The following is a 15,091-nucleotide window of genomic DNA, read 5'->3' as shown; positions in this document are numbered from 1 at the left end:
AGTATAAAAATATTATAAATATACTTATTATTATACTAATTATTCTTCAGGAATCACAATGTGGCTTAGTGGTAGCGTGTTTGCCTGGCATACATGAAGACCTGGGTTTGGTTCCTCAGTAAACAGCAAAAGCAGGATGTGGCGCTGTGTCTTAAGTAATAGAATGCTAATCTTGAGCAGAGACAAGCTCAGAGACAGTGCCCAAGCCCTGGGTTCAAACCCTAGGACTGTCAAAAAAAGAACAATATAGTAATTCTTCTACCTGCTGGAGCCCTGTAAAACCAGACACACTCAATCAACTGGGACCTTGAATTTGAGTTCCACAAACATCAAAGATGATTTTTTTTCTAGTCAGTCCTGGGGCTTGAAGTCAAGGCCTAGGCACTGTCCTGGAGCTCTTCTGCTCGTCTCATGTTCTACCACTGTAAGCCACAGCACCACTCCAGTTTTCTGGTGGTTAGCTTAAGATTAATGTCATGGACTTTCCTGCCCCGGCTAGTTTTGAACTGAGATCCTCAGATCTCAGCCTCCTGAGTAGCTTCAATTACAGGGGTGAGCCACTGGCTCCAGCTCACAAACACAGTCTTAGCTTCCAGGTCAGTGCCCTGGGCCCCTCCAGGCTAGCTGGTCCTCTTCTTCCCCAGCTTATTGGTGCTGGCAGCAGGTGAACAGGGCAGCGGAAGAGAAGGTGGTTCCTAGTTAACTGGGGGATCCTTTCTGTGTACTGCATGTCCTGCATTAAAAACCCAAACCCCCAGAGACACAAGTTCATTCTTTCAAGGTGGACAATCACCCAGTTCAGAAATTTAGGGGCACCCTTTAAAATCAACCTCTACTCTGATCAGGAGCCCGAAGTGACTGTACCCCTTTTTCCCAGGTTTAAGTTTTTCATTCTCGTTTTCACTATTAGAGTGTGTGTGTGTGTGTGTGTGTGTGTGTGTGTGTGTGTGTGTGTGTGCGTGTGTCTGTGTGTGTCTGTGTGTCTGTGTGTCTGTGTGTCTGTGTCTGTGTCTATGTGTGTTTTAGTTAGGTAGTTGTACAGAGATGCGGCCATGCAGCAGAGCAGTTCCTGGGTGCAGTGCCTTTTGAACCATGTCTCCCATTTCACAATTCTCACCACCCCTGACCTCAGTTTTCTTAATCTTTAGATTATGTAGTGAATGTTTGGAATTCAGAACAAGCAATTCGGGGCTGGGAAGGTGGCTCATTGGAAGACTGCTTGCCTCACTCACATGAGGCCCTGGGTTCAATTCCTCAGCACCATATAAGCAGAAAAAAGCCAGGAGTGGTGCTTTGGCTTAAGTGGGAGGGCACTAGCCTTGAGCTGAGGAGCTGAGGGACAGCACCCAGGCCCAGAGTTCAAGGCCCATGACCAAAACAAAACAAAACAAAAAAATCAAAACCAAAAACCAAGCAATTCATGTCTACAGTGCATCTTGATCTGTGTCATCCCTTCAATATCTTCCCCCTGCTTCCCCAACCATTCCCTTATTTTTGCGGGTCCTGTCAAATCCTTAGGAGCCAAAGTGGAACCAGCCGGGTGTCCTACATAGGGATTCATAACAGAGGAGAGAGGAGGAAAAAAAGCAGTATGATGCACATGAAAGTTTGCCTTTATAATTTCACAGTGCATTGCTATTTCCTACTCAGATATAATAGTGTAAGCTTATAATGATACCCCAATGTTATCAACAAAAGGCTTCTGTCCAGGGTGATATCACAGAAGGTAGCACTGACATTCATTTGAAAAGTATATCCACTAAAATATTCAAATGGAAGGGAGTCTTCTTACCATAGATATATAAATGAGCTCAAAAAACAAAACACTTAACAAAATGTCTATTGATGTCAGTTAAAATGTTAGTGCAATTTTATTTAGTGTGAACTGTGTTTATGAATGTTTAGATTGCAAATGGGAGTATTTTATTTCTGCCCACTTTCTCAGATCTCAGGAGGTTCATAAATAAAACAAATTTCTTTCTCCATTATTTTGTGATTACCACTTTCAAATGGCTCCCTGCCCATAGATTCTAATATTTGTGTCACAATGATTGGTAAAGACTTGAGCCTCTCCGTTGATTATAATGACTCCCATTACATTCTGAAAGAGATAGTATATTAACTTCATCTTCAGACAGAGAGGTAAATTGATGCCAGCATGCTCAACGATTTTATGAAAGTTCATGCCATCGGTATCCACCATCTTTGGCAGTGATGCATCAAATATTTATTTATTGATTGATTGATTGATTTTATGGTCCAGTCGTGGTGCCTGAACTCTGTGCCTGGGCGCTATCCCTCAGCTCTTCAGCTCAAGGCTAGCACTCTACCACTTGAGCCACAGCGCCACTTCCGGCTTTTTGCTTTTTGCTTATGTGGTGCTGAGGAATCAAACCCAGGGCCTCAATCATGCAAGGCAAGTGCTCTAACACTGAGCCACCTTCCCAGCCCTGCATCAACTATTTAATGAAGGAAAACTTGGAGCCAAGCTCTGTTTTAATGTCTAGGAATGGCCTGGAATTAAAATGTATAAAAACTTCATTTTCATAGAGCTGATGTTCTAGATGAGGATACTAACTGACAAAGAAACAGTTAAAAAATCCAAACAGGCTTGGAAGGTGGCTCAGTGGTAGAGTGCTTGAGACCCTGGGTTCAATTCCTCAGCATCACATCAGGAGAAAAAGTGGGAAGTGGCACTGTGGCTCAAGTGGTAGAGTGCTAGCCTTGAGCTGAAGAGCTGAGGGAGAGTGCTCAGGCCCATATTTCATGCCCCATGACCCCCCCCAATCCAAACAGTGGCAAACACTATGAAACAAAAGAAAATGGAGAAATGGAGTTATTTAAGTTCTGCCTCAACCACAACCTTGGGTGCAGCTACCTTAAGATGATCAAAAGAGGCTTCCTGGAGGAAGTGGCGCTGTAGCTCAAGTGGTAGAGTGCTCGCCTTGAGTTGAAGAGCTGAGGGACAATGCCCAGGCCCAGAGTTCAAGCCCCACGACCGACAAAAAAAAAACTATATAAAAGAGGCTTCCTGGAAATGGTGACTAATGAATTAAGGTGTGAGTTCCGCAAACAAGTCATGAAGGAAAGAGTTGGGGAAAGATGATTTTGGGCAGAGGGGAACACTTGGAGCAAAGGTTGTGAGGTGGGAGACTTGGTGTTTTTGAGGAACATCAAGGTTGCGTGTCACTGGAATGAAATGAGTGAAGAGGGATGGTGGCAGATGCATATGACCCAGAGAAGAGTCTGGTCACATAGGGTCATATAAGCAAGGGCAATCAATGTGGGTTTCTTCTAGAACTTTCCACTGTGGATAATAGCAGGAGGTATCACTATGTGATATGTGCTTTTCAAGGTTCACCATGGTGGCAATGTGGAGAATAAATGATGAGTGAAAGCCAGGAGCCCTGTGTGGCCATTGTTTAGTACAGGTCAGTGTAGATTAGAATGTCAACAATAGAGTAAAAGTAGTAGATGAAGTAGTGTTTGTTGTTTATTGTTTTTCTTTTTCTTTTTGCTGGTACTGGGGCTTGAATTCAAAGCCTAGCAATCTCACTTAGTTTTTCACTCTAGTAATGCTGAACATGTGAGTGACAGCTGGACTCTTGGCCATTTTGGTGGTTAAGTGGAGATAAGAGTTTCACTGACTATGCTGTAGGGGTTGGCTTTGAACTGTGACCTTAAGATTTCAGCCTTCCAAGTATCTAAGGTTACACGTGTGAGCCACTAGTGCCCAGCTTGTGGAAATGGTTTTGTAAAATGAGACATTAGAACTTGCTCCAAAGATGATGTAGGCTTTTGGCTGAAGCAAATAATAAGATAGATGGTAGAACTATTACAATGAGAAGATGGTAGGAAGAGAAATGTTCTAGCAAGCAGGGAAAGGAATCTCAAATTCTGTTTTAGGCAAATAATTTTGCTTCACCATTGAGAGATAGCCTGGCTAACTGGAGCTGTCTAGTAGACAGGCCTTTAAGTCCCCAAGCCTGGGAAAGAGCATTTTGAGTTAGAAATTGCATTTGATGATTACCAGGGGGAAGGGATCATTTAAAGCCTGGAAAGTGTGGAATATCACCAAAGGAGGAAAAAGAGGCAAGCATACTGCCCAAACTTTGTTCTTAGTCTCCACATTAATCACTAGGTGTGGTCAAATACTACAGTCACTGAAACTAGCTACAACTATTGTATTATTTTTTTTTAGGTGTGCCATTCCTGAGGCTTGAACCCAGGGCCTAGGTACTGTGCCTACATGGAAGATTCCTGACTTCCATGATCAGACTTACTGTTTTCCTTCTGACTTTCCTGCCTCAGTCATCTTTCCATGGCTTACAGCCAAGGAGCTTGTCTTGGATGTAAGTGTAAGCCAGTTATCAACAAACCACAGGGTATGTTCAGAAGCAGCCATCTAGGATCTGCTGACTTTGCCCTGGGTCTGCACGCTCCATCCCTGGTCCATAGCAAAGGAACCACAAATGCATAAGTTGATGAACCAATGCTAAAGTGGATGGTTGTGGCTGGGCATGGTTTGGATGTACTGATGAAGCCACTCTAAGGTGGCTTAGGCATCACTGTTGGACCAGGTTTGTTAGATTTTAGAATACATGTTTCAATACATGTTCTAGTCAAGACTGCATACCTTTGTCTCTCCCAATCATCTCACATCCCAAGCAGGGCACACCCCCAAGTTCTCATCTCATTACCCAGTTAAGACTGCTTTGCCCATTTTCTGTGCATAGATTCATTTTTCTGAGTAATTCCTTCTTTATTTTATTTATAACACTTAGTACTAAACCACTGGCATTTAATGATTCAGTCTCTCATCATTCTCTGAGAATTTCTTTTATTCTATGGATCTATGAAATCCTTTGGGGCAAAATCTGTGACTTAAAACCATGGCCCCACCCTACACCATAGGACATTGAACATTAATAAGCCCTGAAGCAAGGCCTGTTGTTTTAGAGGTCATCTTTTTAGGAAATCCTTTTCCCAACTCTAATTAAATTAGGGTTTTTAAAATTTAAGTTTGAAACACATTTCACCCTCTAGGTAACTATTTTGATTGCATTGGTCTGTTACAGGCTATAAGTCCCTCTCTGCTCCTGGTGATATACAAGGTTTCTACTTAACATGTGAAAAATGGAATGCATAAAAAGATCAGTGAAGGCTGGGAATGTGGCTTAGTGGTAGAGTGCTTTCCTAGCATGCATGAAGTGTGACATAAACAGAAAAAGCCAGAAGTAGTGATGGGTTTAAGTTGCAGAATTCTACCTTTGAGCAAAAAAGCTTAGTGGCAGTTCCCAGGCTGAGTTCAAGCCCCACAACTGGCAAAAAATATCAGTGGAGATGGGCTGTGAATGCAGTGGCCTCATGAACAATTATCTGTGTGGTTGTGGTTTTCAAAAGAGCAATAAAATTCACAGTGCAAATTACAGCACACCAGGTCATTCTTTCCAATCTGCATCCCTTCTTCTTGGGAACAAACTCTTCCCTGCAGCATGGGTCTTCCATGGACAGGAGGCCTCATGAAGGCTGATTTATCCTTACCGAGTATGCTTGAATCCTTTGGTTTGCACATCTTAGCTCCACAGAAAGCACCGTTCCCAAATGTTAGGGAGAATAAGCAAGTTGGCAGTAGCCAAGCTGGGCTAGGCAGATGGGGTAATGTGAATTTACACATATATACTTTGCCGAGTCCATAGGTTTCAGAGAAAGCATGAAAACTCAAAAACATTTGGAATTTAAGGGGCTTTGAAGAGGCTTAATTCCTTAATGAAAATTAGCATCATTGTTTCTTAGCTATGAATGACTTCAGGAAAAAAAAACTAAAAATGATATTATTTGAAACTGGGTACTAATGGCTCATACCTCTAATCCTAGTGACACAGGAAGCTGAGATCTGAGGAGTGTGGTTCAAAGCCAGCCTAGATAGGAAAATCCATGAGACTCTTATCTCTGGTTAACTATCAAAAAGCCAGAATTGAAGTTGTTGTTCAAATGATAGGCCATCATATTTGAGAAAAAAAAGAACTAAGGCAATGATACCCCATCCTGACCCTGAGTTCAAAACCCACCAGGAAGGAGAGAGAGAGAGAGAAAGAGAGAGAAAGAAAAAAAGAAGAGGGCAGAGAGAGAGAGAAAGGTAGAGAGAGTGAGGCAGTGATGGGGGGAAGTAATAATAATAGAAATGTAATGACAACAAATCTAAAGAATGTGGCAAAGCTTTTAATAAGTTCTTGAAAAACAAGGGATAGGAGCTCTGCACAAGTAATGGCTGAGGAAGCTTTATTGAAGTAGGATGCCTAAACTGGGCACCTAAGACTCATACCTGAAATCCTAGCTACATAGGAGGTTTATGGTACAAATCCAGCCTGGGCAGGAAAGTCTGTGAGATTTTTACCTCCTTTTTTTCTTTCCAGTCCTGGGGCTTGAACTCTGGGCCTGGGCAATGTCCCTGAGCATTTTTTGCTCAAGGTTAGCACCCTACCACTTGAACCACAGCACCACTTCCAGCTTTTTCTGTTTATGTGGTACTGAGGAATCAAACCTGGGCCTTCATAAGCATTAAATTCTGGAAGTAGAACTGTGGCTCAAGTGGTAGAGCACAAAAGCTCAGGGATAGCACCCAAGAAAGAGATGGAGCACTAGGACTGGCAACAAAAAGAAAATATGAACTATTTACTTTGTGCCACATCAAGTATTTTGGACTATTTAAAGTATCAAAAGATAGTTCTACTTAAGAAATCATGGCTTAAATGTCTGGTGTGTGTGTGTGTGTGTGTGTGTGTGTGTGTGTGTGTGTGTGTGTGTGTGTGTGTGTGTGTCTGTGTCTGTGTCTGTGTGTGTGTGTCTGTGTGTGTGTGTGTGGTACAGAGAGAGGAGAAAGCATGGAAAGCCAAGAGAGTTCTAAATCTAAGATTTCAGAGGCCATCTTTCAGAGAAAGCCTGCAGAACTGGGAGTAAACTAGATCCAATGCTGTGCTTTGGTCAACTAGTTGTAAGAAAGCCCCAACTGGCCACTGGTGTGGATTGCAGGAAAGAGGATAAGGCAGTAAGAATAGAATTAAAGGGGTCTGAGCCACTCACACAAATTCCAGGTATCATTTCCTGGTTATATGTAGGCCCAACCTTTGATCTTCAGTAAAACCAGGAATTCACAAAAGTGAAAACTTGTAAGAAATAACTGAAATAAATAAATGACTAGAGGTGTTCAGCAGCAAATTTTGGCAAGCAGAACACATGTGAACAGAGCAAAATGGAAATGATCAACTCTGACAAGTGGTGGGGGGGAGCACAGAGAGACTCATGCACAGAGCTAGGCTCTGAGTTCAAGGCCCACGACACAAAAAGGAAGGAGTAATGATCAAAACTTTTCCAATTTTGATTTCTAGCATGAGCCTATATATTCAAGCATTTAGCAGCCCAATAGACTTCAAGTAGAACAAACTGTGATCACTTAACACATTGTAATTAAACCATCAAAGATAGAGAACCTCCAAAATCACACAATTCATCACACACAAGACTTCTTCAATGAGATTATGAACAATTCCACGTAAGAAATCAAGGATGTCAACGCACAACAAGTGCAGCAAATTTACAATGCTAAAAGCTAGACTACACAGAGAAATGAATGAGGTCTTATCTCCAGTAAGCAGCAAAATGCCGAGCTGGAGGTTTGCTTCAAGTGACAGAGTACTATGGAAACCCAGAAAGCCAAACAAAGCTAGGTATTCGTTGGTGGCTCATTCCTGCTATTCTAGATAGTCAGAAGCCTGAGATCTGAGGATCACAATTCAAAGCCACCTTGGGCAGGGAAATCTATGAGACTCTTCTTGCCTATTAACCACAACACCAAAGAATAAAAGCCAAAGTAGAGCTGTGGCTTTACCTTGGGTAAAAGTCTCAGGGACTGGAACTAGGCCATGATATCAAGCCTAGAACTAGCACCTAAAGAAAGAAAGAGAAAAGGAGAGAAAGAAAACAAAAACAAAACAGAAAGCCAAACAAGAGCACAGATCTATAACTTCAAGCCCCAGCATGCATGTGTAGGTACACACACACACACACACACACACACACATACCCCAAGATTGAAATACAAGCAGTAATGAGGTTATGTTGAGTAAATCTTTGATGTCCTGAAATCATGAATATAAATGACAACTAGATACCAATTGATATAGATATAGATAGATAAACTCTATAGATTATCTATCTGCTAAAGATAACAGATCTATCTATATCTGTAACAGATTATCTGTAGAAATTTTATCTCTCTCTCTCTCTCTCTCTCTCTCTCTCTATCTATCTATCTATCTATCTATCTATCTATCTATCTATCTATCTATCTATCTGGCTATCTGTCTACATAGAGAGTGCGAGACAGAGAGAAAACAATCTTGGGGCTTGAACTCAGGCCCTGGACACTGTCCCTGAGCATCTCTAACTCACGGCTAGCACTCTACCACTTGAGCCACAGCCCCAATTCTGGCTTTTTCTTTTTAGGTGGTACTGAAAAACTGAACACAAGGCTTCATGCCTGCTAGGCAAGCACTCTAACACTAAGCCCCATTCCTAGCCCCTAGTTAAAGGTTTTTAAACAGAAGTACTAGAGTTCAAACTGAGAGCCTCTAGCTACTAACTAGATCCCTCTTCCTCTGCAGGGGATCTTGTACTTGAGCTGACTCCCCTAGCCCCTACCCTTCATCACTTTTGATTACAAAGCAATTGATGAGGACCTAATAGGAAATGTTGATGTTTTCTTTTACCTCATCGATGGTAGTGACTACTGGTAACTCCTACCAGAAGTGGATTTTGACCATGAGTTGCTCCTATTTTCACCACCAAGTTAAGTGAAAGAGAATGGAGAGATGCCCTGTGACCCAGTGATCCTAGTGCAGGGAATCCTGAATAAAAGGAAAGAATTGTGCATACAAATGTGGTAAATTCACAAAAGGAAGAGAAAAGCATCCTGTACCTGGCTTTACCTCCTGATTCCCCCTTCACCTCCATGGTTGAATCTTACTTGGCCATATTTGCAACAATGTATCCTTCTTAGCAGTACTTCCTGTGCCTCAGTCACAGGTTTCAAGTTGCTTTTATTTTCAGGGTTTGTTTTGTGACTTCATCTTTTCGTATGGCCTTTTAATTTATTTTTTGTATTTTTTTGTCCATCATGGGGCCTGAATTCTGGGCCTGGGCACTGTCTCTGAACTCTTCAGTTCAAGACTAGCTAGCACTCTACCACTTGAGCCACAGTGCCATTTCTGGTTTTTTTCTGCTTATGCGGTAGAGAGTAGCCTTGAGGAAGTAAGCCCAGATACAGCACCCAGGACTTGGTTTCAAGCCCCAAGACTGGGACACACACATACACACACACACACACACACACACACACACACACACACACAAGCTACCTACCTTTATGTACGAAAGATACTTAGGTTCTGTGCTCTCTTAAAATGTTTCTAATCATGTACAGTTGTGTAAGTATCTCTCATTTTAAATGATCATTCTTCCCTTCTGTTTAAAAATGAAATTATGAGAGCCTGGTATCCATGGCTCACACTTGTAATCCTAGCTATTCAGGAGGCTGAGATCTGAGAATCACAGGTCATTGCCAGCCCAGGCACAAAAGCCCGTGAGCCTCTTATCTCCAATAAACCACCAGAAAACCAGAAGTGTGCTATAGCTCAAGTGGTAGAGCACTCGCCTGGACTGAAGAGCTCAGGGACAGCACCCAGGCCCAGAGTTTAAGCCCCATGACCAAAAAAAATAAAAAGAAAAATTATCAGAAAAAATATTTTTGTAAAGCAGATATTTTCTAAGGCCAAAAAAACCTTCAGAATTTCTGGTCCATAAAATGTTATGTGCATGGTCTTTCTGTAACTCTCCAATGTATATTCCTATATTTTTAGGGGAAGTTTATATATAGCTTTTACTGTACTACTCAGAAGAGATTTATGCTCAAATATCTAGCACCCTTGAATATGCAGTCCCATGACTTTGCAGGAAAAGAATGGAAAGAGATGGAAACCCATGACAGGAATGAAAGGGAGTAAGGCAGTTTGCACTTCTTACTCACTGTGCTCTCAACAGCAGGGGAGAAGGTGGAGAGGATATCAAATGGCACAGATACTGGTAAGGAGTTTTCATTCGCTTTGGCAGTGGTTTCTCCTACAAAAGGGAGATGTATAAGCACAAAAGAAAGGTTCATTGACATTTCTGCTTTATTATTATGTGATTTATTTTTTTAAAAATTGAGCCATTTTTGCCTACAAACACAAAATACTTTAGGATGAAGGCTAATAAGATAAGCAGTCTTAAATTTTCATTTCATTTCAAATATAAAAGTATTGATCTAGTCAGGTGCTGGTGGCTCACGCTTGTAATCCAAGCTGCTCAGGAGACTGAGATCTGATGATCTAGATTCAAAGCCAGCCCAGGCAGGAAACTCCATGAGACTCTTATCTCCAATAATCGACCAGAAAACTGGAAGTGGTGCTGTGGATCAAGTGGTAGAGCACTCGCCTTAAGCTGAAGAGCTGAGGGACAGTGTCGAGGTCCAGAGTACAAGCCCCATTACTAGATAGATAGATAGATAGATAGATAGATAGATAGATAGATAGATAGATAGATAGATAGATAGATAGATAGATCTAGCTGGGCACTGGTGGCTTAAGCCAGTAATCATAGTTAATCAAAAGGCTGACATTGGAGATTCGAAAGCCAGACCAGGCAGAAAAGTCCATGAGACTCCTGTCTCGAATAAACTACTCAGAAAAAGCTGGAAGTGGTACAGTGGCTTAAGTGGAAGAGCTCTAGCCTTGAGTACAAAAAGGGTCATGGATGGTGCCAGGTCCTGAGTTCAAGCCACAGAACTAGCAAAATAAAAAGTATGGATCTACACAAGAGTAGAGTAAAAAGTTTCAGTGACATGACCTTCTAAACAAGAGGAAACTATAGTCAGAAACAGATCAATTGCTGGCAAGGGCTGAGAACAGACACAAAGGTGTGGCTACAAACTGGCATGAAGGAACACCCTCAGGTAAGCCTTATACATACAGAAACTATTCTTTTTTTGCGGGGGGGGTCCGGTCGTGGGGCCTGAACACTGGGCCTGGGCACTGTCCCTCAGATCTTCAGCCCAAGGCTAGCGCTCTAACACTTGAGCCACAGCACCACTTCTGGCTTTTTTCTTTTTGCTTATGTGGTGCTGAGGAATTGAACCCAGGCCCTCATGCATGCAAGGCAAGCGCTCTACCACTGAGACACCTTCCCAGCCCAGGAACTATTTATTTGTGTATTACAATATACTGTGATTATGTAGTATAAATATAACTATGATTCTATAGTATAAACATAAATATTATTTCTCAATACAGTGTCATATTGCAAAAGAAACAGTATACAAATTGTAGCTCAACTTTGTCCTAGAAGACTATCCTGATTCTTAGTAAGGGAATCAATATACATTACAAAAATGAATATGTTTCAAAAATAATTGTTCTGTTTTGCCTTTAGACATCTCTTGCTAGATCAACAAGTACATCAAGTAATTTAACTATATTATATCAAATACTGTATTATGGAGAGAACTTTTGCTTTCCAGTAAAGTAAATAAGCTTGTATTACACTTGCCTTCCTACACAGCAACTGGAAAACCAGACAAAATAGAAGAAAGAACTATTTTCAGACTGGAGAAAAGACAGAACAAGACTTTGGTCCAGGAGAAAAGAAAAACAAAGTGAACCCTACAGTTGTGCTTTCTGCCTAGAGAAAAGTTCCAAACCACAACACACAGAGGAGAACCTAAAGCCAACAGAACTCTCACAGGCAAAATAAGTCAGGGATAATGTCTGGAGTCAGGGAAGGCTGAAGCAGCTACCACATGAAAGTCAGAAAACTTCAGAAGATGCAGCTATGTAAGTAAAATGTTCCAAGAATCTACAGATGTGCCCATGTGACTTTATCTGAATAATACCCTGTTCAAGCACTAGGTAATTCCACAAAGCTGGAAGAGGAACTACCTGAGTAGTAAGTGACACAATCCCCAAAGCTCAAGCTATGCTGAAACATCAGGTTTCTAGGCAACCAAAGTGAACAGACTTCATTGAACACCTGAGGGCTAAGAGTGAATTCCGAAAAATTAGGGCTCAGCAGTAAAGATAAACTAGTCTTTAAGAATGAAGGTTACAATAGACTCACTATAAATAAGCCGAACAGAAAGAGGGAGGGGTGACATTGACCAAAAAGAAATGTACTCTTTACCCGACTTATGAAACTGTAACCCGTATCTTTATAGTAACAATTAAAAAAATTTAAGTATGAATCTGAACTATGTATATCATAACTAACTGCCAATTAATGGAAAGTAGAACTGGGCCATTGGTGGCTCATGACTGTGTTCCTAGCTATTCAGGGGACGGAGATCTAAAAATCACAATGGAAGGAAAGCCAGGGCAGAAAAGATTGTGAGGCTCTTATCACCATTTATTTATCCAGCAAAAATCAGAGGTATGGGTCAATTGCCAGCTTTGGGAGAAAGGTGGCAAGGTAGACTTTTAAGCCCTGAGTTCAAGCCCCAGTTCCAGAACACACACAATGAGAGAGAGAGAGAGAGAGAGAGAGAGAGAGAGAGAGAGAGAGAGAGAGAGAGAGAGAGAGAGAGAGAGAGAGAGAGAGAGAGAGAGAGAGAGAGAGAGAGAAATAGAGAGAGAGAGAGATTGAGGAATAAACCGAAGGAAAAAAAGTAAAAGAAAAAAGAAATAACTTCATACAGTACATTTAAAACAACAAAACCCTCTTGTTCTCATACCTTGGAGTTCATTTCAATCTTATTCATAGCTATTTAACTATAGGACTAACAAATGAGGGAAACCATGGGACCTATTCTTTGGGTATGGCTTACTTCACTTAATGTGATTTTTTCCCAAGTCTTTCCATTTTTTTTTTTTTACAAAAGGGCATGTGTCATTCTTTCTGATGGAACCATTGAATTCCATTGTGTATGTGTGTGTGTGTGCGTGCGTGCGTGCGTGCGTGCACGCCCGTGCACGCGCGTGCACGCACATATATATATATATATATATATATATATATATATATATATATATATATATATCACATTTTCTTGGTCTACTCATCTACTGAGAAGCATCTGGGTTGTTTCCATATCTTAGCTATGGTAAACAATGCTGCCATGAAAATGGATGTACTGTTAGCTTTAGTGTGGCCTTGTTTGTGATTGTTTAAATGTTAGAATTTAAAGAGAATGGTCAATAGCAAATGAGTCAATTTCATATTTATTAACTATTTTATTAAATTTAAAATGTAAATTTGCTGGGGGGATGGATCAGTTACGGGGACCAGGGAGGGTATGAGTGTATATTTTGTGGGGGAAGCCCAGCTTCCTTGATATAAGCAATTGTGCATATGACATCAAGTTCTCTACTAGTGCAGACATAGAGCATTAAGTATCTCAGTTGTACACCCTCCAGGATTTGCTCTTCATTATCAGCTGTGAGGGTCTATGTGTACCAATATTCTGGCTGAATAAGAAACACCCCATCAGGCATGTTAAAGCATGAATCTTCAGTTTTGCTCCCAAAACACTCAGGTGTTCAAGTAACCTGCTTGCAATGACCTGGAGAGTTCTCTCTCCAGACTCTGAGCTACCAGACTTTGCTTCTTTCAAAAGAGAATTTACTGGAAGTATTCAGAGTCTCTGATTCTTGCTGCATGGCATTAATAAATTGGAAGAGAGAGAGAGAGCTAGACAGGATGAGGATTTTCAGGGAGAGATTCTAGGCCTCTTTGGCATGATCACAAGGAGACCCGTGAGTGAAAGTAACACATGCACAAAATTATAAAAATTCAATACCTAAGCCTATATGAAATAACACTGCAAAAATCACAGATCATGCTGTCCACATGTTCTTTTTCTTTTTCTTTTGTCACTCATGGGGCTTGAACTCTGGGCCACGTGCTGTACCTCAGCTCTTCAGTTCAAGCTAGCGCCCTACCACTTGAGACATAGCATCACTTCCAGCTTTATCTGCTTATACGGTGCAGAGAAATCAAACCCAGGGCCTCATGCATGCAAAGCAAGCACTCTACCACTGAGCCACCTTCCCAGCCCCTGTCCACATGTTCTTAATAATCTTTTATATTTACTGCAGAATGGCAAAGGAAGAATTCAAAATGGAAGATGATTTGGATGACTATGGACAATCAGCGCAACTTATTAATAAATTGTGATCGATGCACAGACGCAATGTGAGATAGACACACTGACTGTCAGAAAACCAATTTCCCCACAGAGACACATCACCATATTCAGGTTACCTGGAAGACTTCTAAGATTTCTGTTGGGCATGTGAGTCCATGCGAGCAGAAGAGCCAGCAGCAGGACTCTCATGCTGTGGGGCTTTCTGTCTTCAGCTTCATGGTTTTGGAGGATGGTGGCTCCTTGGTTTTTATGAGAGTCTCCTGTGGGTCAATCTCCTGGATGAACCAATCAGTGCTCACCATCCAGAGGTGTTAACTCTCCCCCCTCCACACCCCATGCCAAAAAAAAAGTCCTGCTTGGGACAGGTGGTCTGGAGGGAATTCCAGCTCTCTAAGCAGATGAGCAGCAAGAACATGGTGAGCTGAGTACACTTGTGTTCACTGGAAGCAGTGAACTGATTATCAATTCCATGTACACAAGTATTTATTTTCTTCAACTTGGCACTTAGTGAAATGGATGGAAGGGAAACCAAGTCTCCATTCTGGCTGAAGGTGAAATGGCAAAGCTTCCTTGCAACTGAGGTTGATTTAGCTATCAGGTGGAAGAAGTGAAGTCCTGGGGGCAGATAGCATCAGAATCAGATGGAACGTTCCAAACCAGCCCAGGCCATGTGAAAGTTCTGGACTCTTTCCTCCAGCTGACCACCCAAAGGACACAGGTACATATGTGGCTCAAGTAGTAGGGTGTTAGCAGGGAGAAAAATAATATCTAAGACACAGTATCCCAGCCCTGAGTCCATGTCCCAGGACATGTCCTAAATTAAAGGAAACCATGAACTCAATGTCTTTCTATGTCCTTTAG

The 15,091-nt window shown here is 41.6% G+C and overlaps 1 protein-coding gene across 1 annotated transcript in view; it reads left to right on the top strand.

The window, feature by feature from the left end:
• The window catches only part of LOC138808693 (protein FAM114A2-like), a 49,989-nt gene extending 35,364 nt beyond the window's left edge, over positions 1-14,625 (top strand). Inside the window, exons 10-11 of the mRNA XM_069994925.1 lie at positions 11,653-11,924; positions 14,181-14,625. The gene's annotated coding sequence lies outside the window, so the exon portion shown is untranslated. The remainder of the gene's footprint in view (positions 1-11,652; positions 11,925-14,180) is intronic.
• Positions 14,626-15,091: the final 466 nt, after the last annotated feature.

This window comes from Dipodomys merriami, unplaced genomic scaffold (assembly GCF_024711535.1).
Source record: "Dipodomys merriami isolate MVZ:Mamm:240054 unplaced genomic scaffold, mDipMer1.0.p SCAF_469, whole genome shotgun sequence".
Classification (NCBI taxonomy): domain Eukaryota; kingdom Metazoa; phylum Chordata; class Mammalia; order Rodentia; family Heteromyidae; genus Dipodomys; species Dipodomys merriami.
This window is presented reverse-complemented; position numbering and strand designations above follow the sequence as displayed.